Genomic DNA, 21897 nt, shown 5'->3' with positions numbered 1-21897 from the left:
ATAGAATTTTGTGCAGTTTAAAGTAAAATCACAAAAAATACTGAACTCCGAGGAAAATTTCTTATGTAAAATAATTACTGTTAGAAAGGTGTATGTCTGTTATAAGCTGAGGTTATAAGATTATAATGATGTGTGGTAATCAAGTAGAAGTATTCGATGTCCAGTGATGTAAAAATGATTAAGCTGCACCTGGTGTTTCGGATATCATTTAGGTCATTTTTGACCAAGGCCGTAAATCTCAAAACGGAAAGTCCCTATTAGAAAGTGATGAAAATTCTATAAAGGCTACCATTATCACAATGAACCAGGAAAATACTACTGTGCTCCCTTGAAATAAGTTTCATGTACATCAAAACTTCCAAACCAAAACTGTGTATATATGATAGAATGTGGTTACGTTTTTAAGTAATTTCCACGACCTAATAATTTACAAGTAATACATTGCTAACGATCATCGAAATCCAAAACGTCACAAAATCACAAAAATAATCCGAGGAAAATTCAAACGAAAGTCTATAATCAAATGGCAAAATCAAAAGCTCAAATAGTTATTAAAGGTACCAGGATTATAATTTAATACGTCAGACGCGCGTTTCGTCTACATAAGTAGATATAGAAAGATGTGGTGTGAGTGCCAATGATATAAAACACAATCTAAAATAGAACAGTATTAGATGTGGTATAATTGCCACTCAGACAACTATCCACCTGTTCAAATAATAAGACTCATTAGTGACGCTCAGATCAAAATAGTTATAAAGCCAAACAAGTATAAAGTTGAAAAGAGGGACGAAAGATACCAAAGGGACAGTCAAACTCATAAATCTAAAACAGACTGACAACGCCATGGCTAAAAATGAAAAAGACAAACAGAAAAGCAATAGTACACATGACACAACATAGAAAACTAAAGAATAAACAACACAAACCCCACCAAAAACTAGGGGTGATCTCAGGTGCTCCGGAAGGGTAAGCGGATCCTACTCCACATGTGGCACCCGTCGTGTTGCTTATGTGATTACAAATCCGTTAAATAGTCTAATTCGGTAGGTCACATTTATGAAAGGAAAGGGGATTGTAGTTACGACGTAAGGAACATATCCGATATCATTTGTGAAACGGTTATTCCATAACGGACAACCAACTCGTGATGGCGTCCGTAAAATTTACGAAGGGATGATTTCAACTTCACCATTTGGAACTCTTGGTTTAATAGCTTCATTGTGAGCAGTAACCCTCTATCAAGATAATCATGATAGGAAATGCAAGCACGGGAATATCGTATCAATTGGGAGATATATACCCCGTATGCAGGTGCAGCTGGAATGTTGCTACTTAGAAATGGAAAGTTCACAATTGGAAAGCTGAAATCATCTCTTTTGTCGTAAAGTTTTGTTTTCAACCGACCCTCATTGTCAATTTCTAGATGTAAGTCAAGATATGAAGCCGACTTAACTGTATCTGTAGTATCCTTTATCTCCAATTCGATGGGATAGATGCGTTCCACATAGTCACCAAATTTTGAATTGTTTAGTGAAAGAACGTCATCTATATAGGGGAAAGTAGAGTTAAAGGATATTACTAACTTCTTATCTTTATTCCTAAGAAGTTCCTGCATGAAGTCAGCCTCATAATAATAAAGAAACAAGTCGGCAAGTAGAGGGGCACAGTTTGTTCCCATTGGGATGTCGACAGTCTGTTGAAAAACACGTCCTCCGAGTTTGTTCCCATTGGGATGTCGACAGTCTGTTGAAAAACACGTCCTCCGAACGTTACAAATATGTTGTCAATCAAGAAATCAAGCATCCTCTTTGGTAAGTGTCGTGAGGGTATATGTTGAGTTTCCAAGTGAATAGTCTATACCTAATTCGTTTATCAAGCAATTAATGTAGTGACTTTTACAGACAAAAACGATGTTATTTGGGGCTTTGTCTGCGGGGACAAAAACATATTTATCATGGAGGTCGGATAAGTGTTTAGCAACATTTGGGTCTTTAAAGATTGACGTAGCATGGGCATTGATGGACCCATTCAGTTTCTTGATTCTGATTTGTATTAACGACCTCACTGCCTAAATCCATTCGGATAGAGTGTCTACGTCTTCCTTTTCACGTTTAGCCCATTGCCTGGCATAATCCTCGACTGAGTCCATCAAAATTTTAAAGTTGTATTTCCAATTGATGGATTTAGGCTCACGATATTTCGGACCTTTCGATAACACATTTCGTAGAGTAGTGTTATTAACAATGTTAAGGTCACCGGTAATAACGAAAAGCTTTGAGGTTCCCAAAATTCCAAAAAGTTGTGCCATCAAACGAATGAATATAACCTGTCATATTCCTAACTTGGTACAGGCATTTGTAGAAAATGGTTAATAAATCATGGTTTTATAACAGCTAAACCTCTCACTTATATGACAATCACATCAAATTCCAATATATTGACAAAGATGTGTGCACAAAACAGGCATGATAGGTAAAAATGTCAATAATAGGGGTACAGCAGTCAACATTTTGTTATAATCCTAATCACAAAAGACACGGGCATAACACACGAGTAGTGATACATAATACTGCAAGATGGTGCCAAAGGGACATCACCGTCCAAGAAAGAACAAAATAGCAATTTGGGAACGAACCATCGCCCAACTTGTCGTGCAGAGTTTTCCGTGTCAAACTGAAATAAATAGATTTAGGAAAGGACAGTTATTATCGTTTATATTTGATTTATTAAAGACAGTATATTCAGACATTTGTTTGATTTTTCAACAAAATATGTCTTTTATGAGTTTGGCCATAAACGGTCGGTGATTCACGAAACAAGTCTGCTATTACAGGGGCGCAATCGGTGCCTATAACCTGTCGATTATATTAACCTTCTTGCCGAAGCAAACATTAATGTAATCAAGGAGAAAATTAACAGCTTTAATCTTCCCATCGCATCTCCAGTAAGTATATCTAGCATATTTACCTTTCTTTTTAAAGAAGAAGGTTTCAAATGAGTTGCAACAAATGTATTTGCAATCAGATTTATCAAACTGCATTTTAATTAAATAAGAAAACTTTTGTTTGATGAGATTGTATGGGGTGTGGTGTCAAGAGTTGGAAAATCAAAGCTACCGACCGAATCAAAAGGCCCATCAAATGCACATTATTTATCCAACACATACAAACAATTGTTCCAAAAAAATAATGATAGTAGTTAAGAGCGCTGAAAGATAAGACGTAAAACACTTACTATTTAATATATACTTCAAACTAACAAAAACACTTCATAAAGAAGACTCAACACCGTTGTTTGTTTATCATTTCACCACGATCCCAAAGACGCATTTTGTTTTACAAATAAAACACCAATGTCCAATTTGCTGTCATCGACGCTGCCATCACATATAAAACACAATCTAAAATAGAAAAGTATTAGATGTGGTATAATTGCCACTGAGACAACTATCCACCTGTTCAAATAAAGTGGATTGAAAAAAAAATCTTTACAGTTATACAGATCATATGTACTATTAACTACACTGCATGTACTTTATTCTGAGGTGAATGGTGTGTGGTTGGAAAACAATACTGTACTTTCAGAAAGGCGAAACTTGAATGACAATTCTAGACTCCTTATATAACGCGTAAATCATAGCAAGAGATTATTATGATTAATATTAACTAATGAGGTAATAACCTACTGTTTATACAATCAAATTAAATATTTGTGCGACTCTCCAATCCTCAAAATCAACCATTTTACTGATATCATTAGCTTTTTCATTTTCTAAATCACATCAAATGTTGAAAGATAATGATAAGGAATAGTATGGATTTCGAAAAAATACTTTTTGTATCTTACCTAACGTAGAGTTAACGATTTATTTTCCTGATCAAAATCAAAATGAAAAAAAATTAAACTACCCATCGTATTAATTATGTCGCAATTTTGATTGTCAGTTAAATTCTTTTTATTTTGGTTTTTGTCCGAGAAACGATTTTTAAAAGAAAAAAGTCTAACTATATTGCTTTGAGCTATCTCCAAGCAGAACTTTGTGCTACCTCACTTAATGACAACATCTTATATAAAATCTCGTTTTCTAAATCGATATGCTGATGCAACTGTTATATAAGTGAAAGGTTTAGCGCTATAAAACCAGGTTCAATCCACCATTTACTACAAAAGAGAATTCCTGTACCAAGTCAGATTTATGACAGTTGTTGTCCATACGTTTGATGTGTTTTTGGCTTTTTATTTGCCATTTGATTGTAAGAACTTTCCTTTTTGAATTTTCCTCGGAGTTCATTATTTTTTGTGATTTTACTTTTTTGCGTATATGCTCAATCGCTAATTTTAGTAAACCAGAGCAAATAACAGCAGACAATTTACTGCAATAACCTTATTTAGGATAATAAACCAATGAATTATTTTCTATCCAGATCTTGAACTCTGATAACACTTGTAATCATTTGTATCCTCAAATGGGAATACGCGATCTAATTCTAGTTTCATTTTCCATGTAGCAAAATTTGGACATGTATCTAGGCTTATTTCCGATTACGGTAGTCATAGAAATAACTCGACCTATGAGCTTAGCTTATTAAAGATTTAGCTGCAATACATGGAAAATAAGCAACATGATATTTAATCAGAAAAATAAATCGTTAACTCTATCAATAGACAAATAAAATTGAAAATGGAAATACGGAATGTTTGAGTTCCATACTATAACTAGCCGTTTTAATTCAGTACCAAGACTTCTACTCATATTATAGGAAACAACACCAATCAACGATCATTGATGAAGAACGATTGCTTATCTGATTTTTGTTTATGCCCGTGTCACACTGTCCCGATTTTTATATACGATGGACACCCGAATGCGAAAATTGTAAGTTCGTACGAAGTTGGTCCCGATCTCGTTAAAATACCAAAAAGTGACCGAAGCAAGTACGATGAATAACGAAGTCTATACGATGGTGCCGAAATGATATACGATAGCAAAAGATGGACATACGAAGGTTAACCGAAGGCGGGTATTAAAGCTTCATATCTCAGCCGAAACCTACACGATGGATCACGAAGGCTACACGATGGATTACGAAGGCTACACGATGGATTACGATGATGGCGCGATGGCCATACGATGTCTAAAAGATACGAACAGAATTTCGACAACATATCGTTTCTGTACAATTAAGTCTGCCATGCATGGTGGGAAATCGATCTTTTTGTCTAATTCGTATAAAACTTAGTTTATTATCCCCTCGCCTACTATATGTAAGTTACGTGTAGATAAAATTGCTATGGACACTCTAGAACCAAAATGCTCAAAACTTGGTATGGTGTTACTCGTTAAGAATATCTTATTAAGCGCTATTGACTTTAAAGTTCAAAGGTCAAGGTCACAGTGGCAGTTGTAATACAAGGCAATATCACCCTTGTGGACACTCTAAAACCAATATGCTTCAAAAGATTTTAACCACATTTAGTATATTGTTCCTCCTTGTAATGATCTGACATTTTTTACGTTCAAGGCCAAAGGTCAAGGTCATGCAGATTGACTTGTTTTTTTCTCCTTGAAATAGCATAATACACAGGAAATTGGTTGCTCATTTTTTTACCTGCTGGTTCTAAATACAATATTAAAGGTATATCCAGTTACTGAATGTTTTGGTTGATTTCTAAAAAAATAGTTTATGTATCAAATATGCATATTCAATTTACCATTTTCTGCATGTGTCATATACAAATATAGTGTCCATTTATGTCCCCAATATGTTACATACGAGGGGATGCCACGCTCGGCATTGCCTTGTTTGAACTGTAAAATGTGTGCACTAGTCTGAATAATCACCCATAATTATGCCCATGTTTACTGATCTATCTTAAAGGTAAGGTAATGGGTTCGTTGGTCCCTTTTATTCAAAAAGAGCTCTTTCCAGGAGAATATCATAATAATATAGACAAAAGGAAAGATGTGGGAAAGCAACAAATGCGGCAAAATATGACATATAGAATACAAAATGGTTATGGAGTAAAAATTCGTGTGACAATAACTCAGACGATACATAAAAAATCAGAATAATGAAGAAAAAGTTGGTTTCCCTTTATACGTGTACCTGCAGTGTTGGTGTACGAGGCGCGTTTATGATTTTCATTATGTTACTTGATATGAAAAATTGACAAAAAATAATATTTTACTTGTAAAAGTAAATCCTGAGCCTGTAATAGCTGTTCTTCTTGTTCCATTTTATTAATAGAAACAACGCTGTCGCCTTTCTTGTTCTCATAGAATCATATGATATGAGCTCCATGTTTTGTAAACGTCTTTCTTAACTGTCGTATTAGACAGACCAGTGCATATCGCGCATGGCACTTTAAATTTATTTTAGCGCGAAAATTAACTTAATTACATTTAGCTGGATTTATTGCCGTCGTAGTTCCATCTTGTCGCCTTCGTACTTTTATTCGATGCCAACACGACGGGATTACGAGGTCTTCACGAAGTCGTGTTGCCATCGTAAGACCTTCGGGTAGCTTCGTGATTCATTCGTGTAGACATCGTCATGTCAAAACTGCCCGATGGAAACGATGGAAACACGAATGCAATACGATGTTCAAAGATGCATTCCCGGTGATATTACGATGGTGAGGATGGTGATACGAACTCAATACGAACCCTCAACATCGGACGCACCTTCGGGGATTTTTTAACATGTTAAAAAATTTAGAACCCTTCCCGAAGTTGTCCCCGAAGGCTAGAAAAAGTGGCCGATGGTTAAAGATGGTTAAAGATGGCACTACGAATAGCCCGATCTGGATACGATCAGTCCCGATTTTGAAAATTTCCATAATCGTGTTGCAATCGGCGTAAAAATCGGGACAGTGTGACGCGGGCATTAATCTTGACTTATGCCAAATCTATCATCTAAATTCAAAATAACTTTTACCACGGAAAAATTTTACTAGTGGCCTAAAACATTTGGTTGAAATGTACGGACCAGATGTAATTCAAAGTCTAAGACAGTATAACAAACCAATGTACCTTCCCATTGAAATCCTAAGAAAGTCTTTTTCTGTAGACAGATATCAGTGTGAAAATAACAAGACTTACGGTAAAATTTAAACAGATACATATTTTGTCAAAATTCTAGTAGGAAGTGGTGCTGATGTTTATAGGCAAACTTTTTGAAGCTGGCAAGGAAATAACCGTTCTTTCGTCAGTGACCTTGCTGCTTGTAGCAAAGGCACAAATCGATTGAATAAAGCTCACGCCGGGTAACCATAATACTATGCAGATTGTTGACGAGGCAGATTTTGAGGTCAGGTTCCAGCTGTCTAGATTTTGACAGAACCTTAATGGTACAAATAAGTCTCATTTTTGCGAATCTTCTTCTCGTTTTCGGTACCTTTAGCGACGGCATTTGCATCATATTCCTTTAAGGTAACCAACCAAACAAGGAAAGAATCAGAAATGTTAATTATTGTGCCACAAGATAAATATGTGTTGATACTTGTAAATTCATGAAGAAAAAAATAAATTATAAAAAAAAAAGTACATAAATAGAAAGATCTCTCCTCAAATGTGAACTAAGTTTTTAATTAATTCCCATTTACTATCAAATTTCTCTCTTGCTCTAGGGGATCTGTAAAAGGAGGTAGATATTTTTTCTATTTGGTAGGAATTTTTAATCATAGCTATGACACCTTTAAGAGTCGGTAATGAAGTATTAAAGCGACATGTATAAATATAATATTTAACCAGAATAGTGAATAAGTTTAGGGAAATATCCCAAGACTCTGACCCAAGAACAATATTTTCCACATTAAGAATTAAAGTTAAATTATTTTCAACTAGAAAAAGTGCTGCAATTTTTAACCACAAATTTCTAACTAGCATACATTCCCAGAAAAGGTGACTTATAGTTTCTTTAGTTTCATTACAGAAACTACATAAGTTAGTTTCTTTTAACCCGTATTTCTGCAATAATGCATTTGTAGCGAGAGTTCTATGTAAAATCTTAAACTGGAACATACTAAATTTGTTGTTTTTAGTGCAACAAAAGGGTAAACTATAAAAGAAATCCCAATTTTCTATATGAGTGCCTAGTTCCTTACACATTTTGTCTTCTTGTTTTGTAGGACGTTCTGTATACATTGACAAGAATTTTTTATAAAAGAACTGACATGACTTTTTATTGTTTTTTATAAATTCAAATTTATCGTTAGATATGTGAGTAATTTTCTCTGAAGTAGTGATTAAATTTTTCAAGTCTTTTGGTATCATATGCAGCAAAGAATGGTATTCCAAGAAATTAATATTAAGATTATATTTTTCGCAGAATTCTTTTAAAGTAAAAAAAATACTGTTTTCATCAAGTAAATCACCTATAAAGAAAACTCCTGATTCAACCCACCTCTGGTATAAGACAGTTTTATTATTAATTTTCAAACTCTTGTTTAGCCATATAGATTGTTTCATGATCCGTTCAGCAGTGCCATTAGTGACAGTGTTTAGGATATTCCAGTTTAGTAAAATATCTTTCCAGAAATTATTAAAATTTGAAGAAATCTGTTGGATACCATCAGGGGTCATCAACCATATTTCGTCTGCTCCTAATCTGTTGTATTGATCTATTAACAATGTTTTCCATGGGGATATATTCAAGGGGTCTAAAAGTTTATTTATCCATGTCATCTTTAATGAATAACAAAAGGATCTTATATCTGGCATTTTCAAGCCCCCATTTTCAAATAACCCTATCATAACTTTTCTTTTAATCTTGTCTGGTTTTCCTGACCACAAGAAACTAAATAAAATATTTTAAATTTCTTTTATTTTATCATCCGGAGGATTTGGCAAAACTGTCAATGATTGAATTAGAATAGGTAGAGCTAGTGATTTAATGACAGTGATCTTTCCCATATATGTTAAATCTCTATAAACCCAGGAATTTAGCAGGCTCTGTATTTTTTTTTTTATTTTTTCTTCAAAATTTACAAGCGATTTATTTTCACTGAACAGATCAAATTTTATTCCTAAAAGTTTAAATTTTCCTGAATGATTCCAGTTCAAATTTCTTGTAGTTGTTAGTTTATCCCTTGAGTGAATCTTTGACCCAATCCATATGGCTTCTGTTTTATCAAAATTAGCCCTAAGTCCCGCACACTCAGAAAATTTTTCTAAAGTATATAAACATTTATCTAAAAATTTCTCATCCTCGTCTAATAAGATACATGAGTCATCTGCATACTGGCTTAGTAGATACTCAGAATCATTTATTTTCATACCATTTATATCTGGGTTATTTTAAAGTGCAGCACTCATAAGCTCTAAAGATAATGTAAAGAGATATGGAGATAGAGGATCACCTTGTCTAACACCCCGACCAATATTAAAAAATTGAGAGCAATGTCCATTATTTATAATACAGCTCTGAGATTCTGAATATAAGGTCTTGACCCATCTACAAAAAATAGGACCAAATCCTAGAAAAGACAAAGCCAAGTCTATAAATGACCACTCAAGAGTATCAAAAGCTTTCTCAAAGTCTAATAAAAGTAAAAGACCTGGTAGATTATCATCTTCTGCCTTTTCCATAATGTCAAAAATAAACCTGGTACATTCTCCAATATACCTCCCCTTTATGAAACCTTGCTGTGTTTCACTAATTATATCCCCAAGAAAAGGTTTTATTCTATTTGCTAATGCAGCTGATGCAATTTTTGTATCAACATTTAATAAAGTGATAGGTCTCCAGTTTTTTAATTGAAATTTTGATTTACCCTCTTTTGGAATGCATGTTATTACTCCTTGTTTCTGACTAACGGAAAAAGATCCAGTTTCTAAGCTATAATTAAATGATTTTATAATAAACTCATGGAGGTCTATCCAAAAAAATTTATAAAATTCTGTTGTAAATTCATCCATCCCTGGAGATTTACCATTTTTCATATTTCAATGTTTTTAAGCATTCATTAGTATTCAAAATACCCTCTGCCTGTAACCTCTGTTCATCAGAAAGTTTGCGGATAAAAGGATTATTTTCATCAAAAAATAGATTTTTATGTTCTTGATGAAGAATAGGATTTGTTGAGGAGTACAGTTTTTCATAAAATGATTTTTGTTCTTCTAAAATTTCACTTTGGTTAAAAATTTCCTCCCCATTATCTTTAATTAATTTTGGAATTATCTTTTCATTATAATTTCTTTTTTCAAGATTACAAAAATAGTTAGTGCATTTTTCACCTTCTGCTACCCATCTTGCCTTTGCTCTTGCCATAATACCTGTTACTATTTTCTCTCTTTGGTGAACAAGTTCATTTTCTAAAATTTTAATTTCTGAATTTAATAATTCTGAGGGGTCTATTTCATAATTTCAAGTAATTTAGCTAGCTTGAGTTCTAAATCATTTTCAGTTTAGGTCATTCCCAGGCAGAGAGTATTGATTTATAGTTTCCCTAATGCAATTTTTTATTTCAGTTACATATACCATATCATGTAGTAAGCTATTATTAAACTTCCATGTGCCTTTACCTTTAATTTGATTGTAAAACTGTAAGGTAAGGTACAATGGAGAATGATCCATGTCTACATTTTTTACAAATGGTTCAAGATCAGATGAAATCAAAACGTAATCCAAACGGCTTTGCTTCAGCCCAGGACCATGCCATGTAAATCTTTTTGTATCTGGATTAAAAAATTGAGAGCAATGTCCATTATTTATAATACAGCTCTGAGATTCTGAATATAAGGTCTTGACCCATCTACAAAAAATAGGACCAAATCCTAGAAAAGACAAAGCCAAGTCTATAAATGACCACTCAAGAGTATCAAAAGCTTTCTCAAAGTCTAATAAAAGTAAAAGACCTGGTAGATTATCATCTTCTGCCTTTTCCATAATGTCAAAAATAAACCTGGTACATTCTCCAATATACCTCCCCTTTATGAAACCTTGCTGTGTTTCACTAATTATATCCCCAAGAAAAGGTTTTATTCTATTTGCTAATGCAGCTGATGCAATTTTTGTATCAACATTTAATAAAGTGATAGGTCTCCAGTTTTTTAATTGAAATTTTGATTTACCCTCTTTTGGAATGCATGTTATTACTCCTTGTTTCTGACTAACGGAAAAAGATCCAGTTTCTAAGCTATAATTAAATGATTTTATAATAAACTCATGGAGGTCTATCCAAAAAAATTTATAAAATTCTGTTGTAAATTCATCCATCCCTGGAGATTTACCATTTTTCATATTTTTCAATGTTTTTAAGCATTCATTAGTATTCAAAATACCCTCTGCCTGTAACCTCTGTTCATCAGAAAGTTTGCGGATAAAAGGATTATTTTCATCAAAAAATAGATTTTTATGTTCTTGATGAAGAATAGGATTTGTTGAGGAGTACAGTTTTTCATAAAATGATTTTTGTTCTTCTAAAATTTCACTTTGGTTAAAAATTTCCTCCCCATTATCTTTAATTAATTTTGGAATTATCTTTTCATTATAATTTCTTTTTTCAAGATTACAAAAATAGTTAGTGCATTTTTCACCTTCTGCTACCCATCTTGCCTTTGCTCTTGCCATAATACCTGTTACTATTTTCTCTCTTTGGTGAACAAGTTCATTTTCTAAAATTTTAATTTCTGAATTTAATAATTCTGAGGGGTCTATTTCATAATTTCAAGTAATTTAGCTAGCTTGAGTTCTAAATCATTTTCAGTTTTTGTGTTTTTCTTTTTTATATAACTGGCATATGATATTGTTTTCCCTCTTATCATACATTTTAAGAGTTCCCAAAACATGTGTGGGTTTACTGATAATTCTGTTTCTAGGTCATTCCCAGGCAGAGAGTATTGATTTATAGTTTCCCTAATGCAATTTTTTATTTCAGTTACATATACCATATCATGTAGTAAGCTATTATTAAACTTCCATGTGCCTTTACCTTTAATTTGATTGTAAAACTGTAAGGTAAGGTACACTGGAGAATGATCCATGTCTACATTTTTTACAAATGGTTCAAGATCAGATGAAATCAAAACGTAATCCAAACGGCTTTGCTTCAGCCCAGGACCATGCCATGTAAATCTTTTTGTATCTGGATTTAATGCTCGCCATATATCAACAAGGTCCAGGGACTCTTTCATATCTAAAATTTTATCATGTGCTCTTATATTGTTTTAGCACTATAATTTGTGGTGTCCTTATCAAAGTCTTGCACCACATTCCAGTCTCCAGCCATAATTATGGAGCTATTTTTTATACCAGATACTAGACCTTTTATATTTTCAAAAAAAGTTGGAGAGTCCCCATTGGGACCATATATTGCAACAAGAGAAAGTCGATAATCTTGAATGGTCATATCTAGAATGATAAAATTGCCTTCCTGATCCTTTTTTTCTTGGTGAATAGTAAATGTAAAACTATTTTTTATTAGAATTGCTACCCCTCTTGAGCGGCTGGAACCAGAGCTAAAAAATGCCTTATACCCCCACTCATGTGCCCACTGCTTTTCTTTTTCTTTAGTACAATGTGTATCTGTTAATATAATTATATCATATCTTTTCCTATATCTTGAAAAAAAATCTCTTCTCTTCACCTCCTCTGACAGACCCCTACAGTTAAGAGATCCTATTTTCAAACTAGTCATTTACCAAACAGTTCAATAGGTGTGATATGTAACTCTATCCAACAGTCAAATGTTTTAAGTATACTATGATGGTATGTCATTCCTGATTTTTTAACATACTGACAAATAAAGAATATCATACATTTAGACATCTGTAAAAAATATATAAAGTAAATAAGATCACAATAAGCTTGGTAGCAATTCAGGGTTTTCAAAATAATAACTCTAAACTAATAACTTCCTTTTGAATTCCCTCCCTTTTTACTCCCCCCCCCCTTCCGGGTCATTATAAATAGTAACCAAATTTGCAAGACCATGAATAAGTTGTTCAAATTCATTAAGTAATAGTTATGGTCCTGGTATAGTAAGAATTTTGAAAACAGATCTGCAGGTAAATCATTTTCTCCTCATAAACTGTAGAAAACTATATAGCCAAAATTAATTAAACATATATACAATTCCCCTAAATCCCTAATATTGTTGGTATAACATAACACAAAATTCACTTTATAATGAATGTGCAAATTTTACAAGCCCCTTAAGCATTTGTTAAGGCCATGATTTAATAACTTTTAAACTAAACAGTGAATTTTTGACAAAGCATATACATGTAAAATATGGACAATACACACATGTAAACAGAACTGTACTACTACTCGTCATGCATGAGCAACAAACAGTTAAATAAATCATAAGCATAACATGCAGCAAGCAAATAAACATATCAAGCAACATCACAAAAACAAAGCTTAAACTAAAGCAGCAGAAGCAGAATGCAGTTAACAGCTCAGCATTTTGTCAACATGAAAACACAAGATAAATAATGCATTTAAGCATCAAAAGCAGTCAGCATGCTCAACTTTGGTCTAAGCTGCCATTCAATGTAGGAGTTGATTTTGAGAAAGTTCTAAATGTTTCTAGTTACTTAAAACTATATATTATGGTTTTGCAGCTCACTCCAAAATTGGTAGCATAATGCGTAAATAAACGGAGACCATACCTTGTTACCTAGATTAAGTTTTATCCGTAATTTGATTGTATCTAAAACAAATAGATATTTTTCTGTTTATTATAGTATTGAACAAATCATATAAATATAATTAACACTTATTGTATGAATTCGGGATCTGAAATTTGAAAAAAATAAATAAATCAAAAGATGCATGTGTAGGACTTAGGTGGAAGGGTAAACCCTGTTCTTATTGTTTTTACCTGTAAACAGCACTTATGTGACGAGACTTGTGATTAAATAATAACATGTGTTTATCCACGGAGGCTTCCATTGTGTTGTGTGATTGTAGCAGAACAAGACTATAGAGAGATTCCGAGTATCCAAATGTTTACATTATGAATACACAAGACTCCGCCTACAGGAATGTGAAATGTACAACTATGCCACACCCACTATTTACGTTAAAAAAAGTTAATACTGACAGGAGAACTCACGATTAACACAAATAGTGTTACATAAAATTTTGCCTGGCGCAGTACAAAACTAAATAAAGAGAAAAGGTACATTTAAAATAAAAATATAAACAAGCTAACAAAAAAAGTAACTAAAGGTGAAAAAAAAAGAAAAAGTAGCATCATTTTTATTACAATGTTCCAATAAGTCTTGTAAGCGATAATTATTCGGTTTTCAAAGCGATCTCTATACTAGACGCGTAATGTTTATGATCTTTTCTTTACGAGGTGGACGAAAGGTGGATCTTTTAAGTACACAAGTCTGAATTTTCTGTTTTCCTCATTGGACATCTTGCTTCTCTCTGCCAGGAGTTCACCGCGACGAGCTGCAAGTGAGGGTGGGAGTTCCGGTACCACACTGTATCCGCACCCCCTAAGCAGTTTTGTGGCAGCACTAAGGATATCATCCCTATCTATCAAGTTTGATAGCCTAAGGATTATATTGCGTTTCTTTTCAGGACCATTCGGCAATCTATGAACTGCTGTAAATAGCATACTTTTCACCTGCGGAGCAGTAAACCCAAGCCCCTTTTGGTCATTATGCAACCATATACGGACGATGTTTTCAGTGACCTTAGGGGGTTCACCGACTTTCCCCTCAATCCCACGGATAACCAAATTCCATTTTCTTCCCCACACCTCCAATTTCAGACGTTCATTCGCCTCCTCGGCAATGAGTGACTCCAAGTTGGGATTTTAGAATTATGAATATCATGGAGCTCACCATTGGCAAACTCGGCCTGGTTTTCAAGAACTTTAACCCTCTCGTCGATCTGTTCTTGTTTTTCTTTTAGCTTCTCCACTTCGGTATTTATATAAATATGTAGTTTCTGGAAACATTTCCCAATGTCGGCAAAATCTTTGCACTCATAATCAGCCATTGTTATTGTTTAAACAGGTAGAGGCGGGAATCGCCGATTAAAGACTGGTTAGTAAAGAAGATAATTGAATGAAAGTCACCTCGTTCAGTGTAAAAAGGAAATCCTATATGAATATTACGCCCTGTGTATTACTCTGTTTAATTGAAATGTTAAATATAAGGCAGATACAAACAATTTACCAGGAGCAATTTTTCTGCACGTCTCACAACATGGCTGTCACCGGAAGTTCACAACTTGTTAATATTATAAAGAAACTAAGATTTCAACTCCCTGAGGCAAAGTAAGCCGTAGATGGATTTCGTTATTTTTTTAGATTATTTTTTGTCATAAAGCTCTTCAGTTGTTTCATTAATTTTAAATCCTTGGCTTTGAAACATTTGACTTTGGGCGTTTCTGATGAAGGGAATTCCGAAAAGTGCTGCATGAAATGAATATAACGTGTTTTCTTCTTCTTTTTTTTTTTTACATCACTGGGTCGATACCTCTGATGGTGGACTATCAGTCCCTTAAAGTATCATCGGCTCATTAGTCAGTACTTCGGTAACAATATTTTATAACATTGTCCGTTTATAAATTTTGAAATAACAAAGAAATGTTTCAACTCACTCAGGCAAAGTTGGCCGATAATGCATTTGGCAATTTTATTAGATTGTTTTTGGTCATATAGCTCTTCGATTGATTCAGATCTTGTAAATCCGTGGCTTTCAAACATTTCGTTTGAGTATTACCGATAAAGGTTAATCCCGAAAAGCGCTTCGAACGCATGGGATTTATATAACGTGCTGTTATCATTTATGAATGGTGCGTTGTATGCAACTACCTTCACTTTTGAACATCAAAATGACCTCTTCTTTTATCTTTGGTTTAAGGCTGTCCTGTTCTGGGATTAGTTCCAATATCAATTCTCCTAATGTGTTGTTTAATATGGTTTAGAATACCTCTACGGTATCAGCCATTTAACTATTTAATTCCAGCAAAAATTGTCATGATTGATATTACATGTATCTAAATAGGTAATAACTATGTTTATCTAATCAATCTAGACAATACCATATAGTTTTCTCTCTTATTATTTCAGCACACATGCTTTTAGTAAAACAATACACGTATTCCTGGGTGTCCATTATAAAAACTTTGATAAATGTTATTGTTATCTCATGTGATATTTATCAAAACATTTAACATTAACATTTATAATTATATCAATCAATGAATATATGAGTATTCGGAATCTTTTATCAAATGAACGAAAGTAACCTGTATTATATGATAACAAAGACACATAAACTCCCTAGCTAAATACATTGAGCTGGTTGATTTAAAAAAAATATTGCCAAATCAAAAGCCCAATCAAATCAAACGAATGTAAAAAAAATTGCCATATTCCTGACTAAGTACAGATATTTGATGTGTCAAAGACATCAACAAAAAAAGACCATAAAACATGAAAAGACCATAAATTTTAATAGCAGAAATTGCTTGTTTTCAAATTATGAGACGAAACTGGTGGTGATATGCTTCATTATGTAGGGACTTTTCGTTTTGAATTTTCCTTGGAGTTTTTTTTTTTTTTTTTTTATTTCACTCTTCGTGTAAAAGAAAATTCAAAATGTGTCAATTACCTAGTATAATCAAAGATTGTGTTTGGAAACTTTGAAATGATGTAAAAATGCATTACCAAATTGGTTTTAAAAGCGTAAATGTAGGCAGTGAACTTTAGTTAACAAACTTTTTAAAGTTTCATTTTTACATTCGTATGGATTTACTTTACAACAATATCTTTTTCTTTATTAACATTCCCTTCCGTTTTCCTAGCTCATCAGTCGGTTTTATTTATTTGTCGCGTGTTATTCCTCTTTGTTTGCTTTGACATTACAGTTTTGTTACAATTCGCTTCATTAATTTTTTTTTTTTTTTTTTAATTTTTGATGTTTTCATGAATATAAGAAACGATAGCCTGAAGATAAAAGAATAGATAACTTTAGAGTGTCATGAAAGTATATTTCTCACTTCTAACGCACAATTTGTAAAAGTATCGTTTTTTAATGATCAATCATATTAACTTCTTACATAAATTATATGAACAGTGCGGGAAACCGATCGTAGATAGCAACGTGGAGAAACAACCTAAAAGGAATATGTGACTTCGCATGAAAAAAAAACATAGTAAGTTATTTATTATTTCATTAGGTATCGTTTTATTATAATAATATCTTTATACATTTGTATTTGTTAATGTGTATTACTTATATCAAGTTTAATACGATTTTTAAAATTTAACAAATGATATACAAATACCATTCGCCCAACATTTGGGTTTATTTTCACAAAGTTCATCATGGTCGTTCTGAAAGTTAAAATATGACCCGTTAAAGAATTTTATAAATTTACAGTTTGCAAAAGTATAAATTATTCTAAATGATAAGGATGTTCTGGTAACTAACAGAAAACACTGGCCGTCTTTGGCACAACTTTTTTGATCTTTTGGTCCTCGATGCTGTTCGACTGTCTGCTTGTTTCGGCTTTCAAACTTTTGTATCTGGGCTTCACTAGTAGATCTTGTATGGATAAAATGCACTTCTGGCGTATTAAAATTTTCAACTTGTTGCCTTTTGTTGGCTGTTGTTCGTGTGTTTCTTGGTCAATTGTATTCTCCAATTTATTTATATTGTAGTCCTGTGGTGTTGAGTTGTCATCTTAATGTTATATTTCACATGGCTATAAAAGGGGAGGTTTGGCATGCCACAAAACCAGGTTCAACCCGCTATTTTTTTCTTTAAAAATTTCCTGTACCAAGTCAGGAATATGGCCATTGTTATATTATAGTTCGTTTCTGTATGTGTTACATTTTAACGTTGCGTCGTTTGTTTTCTCTTATTTTTGAGTGTAAATTCACATTGCGATTAGACGTCACGGTACTTGTCTATCCCAAATTCATGTATTTGGTTTTGATGTTATATTTGTTATTCTCGTGTGATTTTGTCTGTTGCTTGGTCCGTTTCTGCGTGTGTTACATTGTAACGTTGTGTCGTTGTTCTTCTCTTATATTTAATGCGTTTCCCTCAGTTTTAGCTTGTTACCCCGATTTTGTTTTTTGTCCATGGATTTATGAGTTTGAACATCGGTATACTACTGTTGCCTTTATTTAAATACTTTAGTTAATTGATATATTTAATGTCTTTTTTGAAGTTACAGTTAACAGCATATAGCCTTTAAAATCTGAAAACATCCATTACTGAAAAAAGAGGGGACTACAAATTCACTAAGGAAAACTCTGAAAAGAAATCAACTACACAATTATTTACCAACTTCGGTTAACATATTAAATTCCCGCATCCGGAAATGTAATCATGTCCATTTCCCGTACCGTTTTTTTGTAAATATTATAAAAATATATCAACATTTGTTTTTAAAATCACAGTCTAACCTGTATATAATGATTTTAAACATAAAAGCACCCCACCACACTTTGTAAATATCTGTGAGAATATTTGTTTCAGCATGAAACCTATTTATCTAAAGCGGGAGTGCTCCGATATAAATTTATATCAGCGGGAATACCTGTAAAGAACAAAAAATGGTTATTTTCCCCCTTACTTATATTCCCTATCAAAAAATGTTCGTTGTTAGAATAAAGTACAAAGAACTTCTGAAGGATTTGCCTTCAACTGCAATTATATTGTATGCTGGCGAAACAAAACTATCCAAGGCCGCTGCATGTTGTTGCACCTGTCCTGATTGATTGAGGGGCCTGTCGTTCAGCAGTTATCGTTTGTTGATGCTGTTCATTGGTATTTTCCCGTTTGGATATACATGAAATATAAATTAGATCGTTGGTTTTCCTGTTCGAATTGTGTACGCTAATAATTTTGGGGTCCTTTATAGCCTGCTGTTTGGTCTGTATCAAAGCCCTGTGTAAAAGGCCGTACTTTGACCTGTGTTTGTTATTATCAGGTTGAGAACAACCCTCCCTCAGACAAGGGGTCATTTTACTGATGTAGAAAAGAAAATAGAAATACCAAGGATTTGTATAGTTCTTCTATACAAAACCTTTGAAAACTTAGAATTTTGTACTCAAAAAGAGGAGAGTAACATCATATTTTAAACAACTTTTTCTAAAAGAGGGGTCCACTTATTTTGAATAATATTAAACTGTTAAAGTAAATGTGTCAATGGTTCAAGTCCAGGAATATTACAAAATTCTTGGACATGCTTTGACCATTTAATACCAGATATATATATGGTTCTTTGAGAAAAAATTAGCCCTTTTGTACAAACAAATATATTATAACTTATATTGATCCCTCATAAAACATGTAAAAGGGATATTTAAATCATTAAGGGGTTGTCCCCAAACTTATTATGACTTGGATGGAGAATTGTCTCATTGTCAGTCACACATACATAGACCAGATTTAATTATTTCTTGGTGAAAAGGGGAAAAATACTTCAGAAATTAAAGAAATGTCAAAGTACAAGTGAGAAACCAAGCTTTAATATTGTCAAAACCTACTATTTTATGTTTACAAAAAAAATTTATAATCGCTCGCCTTCACTTTTCAAGCTTCGCCTCAAAAATTTGCAAATTAAATATTTATTTTTTTTTAATTTTCGAATCGCTCGCTTGCCCCAAATTTTGGAGTCCAAAAATCCGTAGAACAAGAAATTAAATTGGTGTGGCTTGAGGTTATCTTTTTTCGAGGTAGAAAAGCTTAAGTATTTCTAAATTTCAAAGTTTTGTAAACAGCAAATTTATAATTATGTCCATATTAATGATAATTTATATAACTCCTTTACGCTTTTAAAAAGATACATAATCTAACTGGCTATATACTAATTTATAAATGAAGCTTTTCAGGCAGATTTTGTCTCATAAGTCAAATATTGGTATTAAATATGCTAAAGGACTTTATTCTCTTTTCATTTGGTATCGCCTAGTGTTCTTACTTCCCTGGTATTTATATTTGTAAGAAATGGCGGTGTATGTTAATTTACAAGGAACAAATCCTTATCTAGTACGTTTGTATATTCATTGACCTTTCAATGGACGTCATATCCATAGCAATATTCATTTTCAATGCGTCAATTAATGTTGAGAATTAAATCATCAAAGGTTTATAATTAAAATTCCTCATAGGCACAGAATGATTTTGTCTGCTCTGAAGCCTAAAAAATTTTAATTCGTAAACATTTTTGTTATATTAATATTTTTTGAGTATTCCGCCACGTTTTCCTGTGCTTACAGTTGGTTTTATTTGCGTATTATTTCTTGTTTGTTGCCTTGATGTTATATTATTGTGGTATTTCGCTTCATTAGTTTGTGGTTTTCATTGTTTGATGTTTTCATTAGTTTAAGAAATGATAGCCCAAATATAAAAGAAACGATAACTTCTCAAGGTTTATTACCCCTTCTGTAGCTATGTGAATTACGAAATTTTCAAACTGTAATAGTATCAAAACAGCAAAGATAATGAATAATAGAGATAGACCATTTTGTACATATACCAAGGGAAACGTCCTGCTAAGCTTTATTTTTTATTGTTTCGTGGAATTTAATAGTAAAATGGGATTTTGTGGCAAATAAATCCATGATTTTTGTAGAAAATCCACAGCCTTTCCACTTTTACTCTCACATTTGACAATTCTGTGCTTGATAAATAGATGATTATTGCATGCAGTGCCAGCAATGATTTCCTTAAAGCAAGTTTATAAATTTAGATATTGGTTGAAACAAATATAAATATGGACCAATTCAAGTACACCTTCTAGGGTGCGCTCGACTTTAATGGATCAGCACGAGGTTTTTTTTGGAATTTAAAGGTTAAGAACTTTTAGAACTTCTAAAAAAATAATCACTAGCACATCATAAAAAAACAAGTGAGTTATCTATGATTGAAATTTAATAACTAAAATTTTTGTATTAAAGTCTGTGGATTTCTACAAAAATCTTAGTTTTATTTGGCACAAAATCCCCTTTTTCTATTAAATGAAATTCAACAATAAAAGATAAAAATTTGCACGAAGTTTCCCCTTGGTATATGTACAAAATGGCCTATCTCTATTATTCATTATCTTTGCTCTTCTGATATTATTGCAGTTTCAAATTTTCGTAATTCACTTGGCTACAGAATGGTTCATAATCCTTAAGTGAAATACTAGTGTATTTCTTACTTCGAACATATCAGTGTAAGAATTTCTCTTTCTATTTTCAATCATAAGAACTTCTTATAATATTTCAATAAAAAATGCGGCAAACCGAAAGTAAATTGCAACTTGTTGAAACAAAATGAAAAATGATTGTGTGACTTAAAAAAACATAGTGAGTTATAAATTATTACATTATTATTGTTTAATCAATAGTTTTACACATTTCCATTTGTTATTGTGTATGAATATTTTCATATGATTCTTAAAATTGGTTAAATGGAAAACGAATTCCATGCGCGCAATATTTGTTATTTTTAAAATCAACCTCCATCTTGTACGCTCAGAATCAAAGTTTTGGAAATTGAAAATTGGAACTGTTAGAGTACAAAAAAGCTGAGGAATCAGTACGCCTTATTTTAATGGAAAATAAATGACCAATCGAACAAATAATCAGTCAGAAATAGGTTTGATAATGTGTGGTACTTTTTGTGTTTCCCTGTTGTAGTAAAGTATTTTATTTGACAAAATTTCATATTTTTTTGTTATTCTAATGCTTGTATATCAATAAACTCATCATAAAAACCAGGATATTTTTTTATCAACGCCAGACGCGCGTTTCGTCTACAAAAGACTCATCAGTGACGCTCGACTTAAAAAAATGTTAAAAAAACAAAAAACGTATGAAGTTGAAGAGCATTGAGGACCAAAAATTCCTAAAAGTTTAGCCAAATACAGCTAAAGTAATATATTCCTGAGGTAGAACAGCCTTAGTTTTTTTTCAAAA

At 32.7% G+C, this 21897-nt stretch overlaps 1 long non-coding RNA gene across 1 annotated transcript; it reads right to left on the bottom strand.

The window, feature by feature from the left end:
• Positions 1 to 3228: 3228 nt before the first annotated feature.
• LOC139517149 (uncharacterized) lies at positions 3229 to 14036 on the bottom strand. Its single transcript, XR_011663091.1, has 3 exons — positions 13834 to 14036; positions 13622 to 13662; positions 3229 to 3403 (listed from the first exon to the last, which is right to left on the bottom strand). It is a non-coding gene; the product is annotated as an uncharacterized lncRNA (long non-coding RNA).
• Positions 14037 to 21897: the final 7861 nt, after the last annotated feature.

The sequence above is a fragment of the Mytilus edulis genome, chromosome 3 (genome assembly GCF_963676685.1).
Source record: "Mytilus edulis chromosome 3, xbMytEdul2.2, whole genome shotgun sequence".
NCBI classification, from domain to species: domain Eukaryota; kingdom Metazoa; phylum Mollusca; class Bivalvia; order Mytilida; family Mytilidae; genus Mytilus; species Mytilus edulis.
This window is presented reverse-complemented; position numbering and strand designations above follow the sequence as displayed.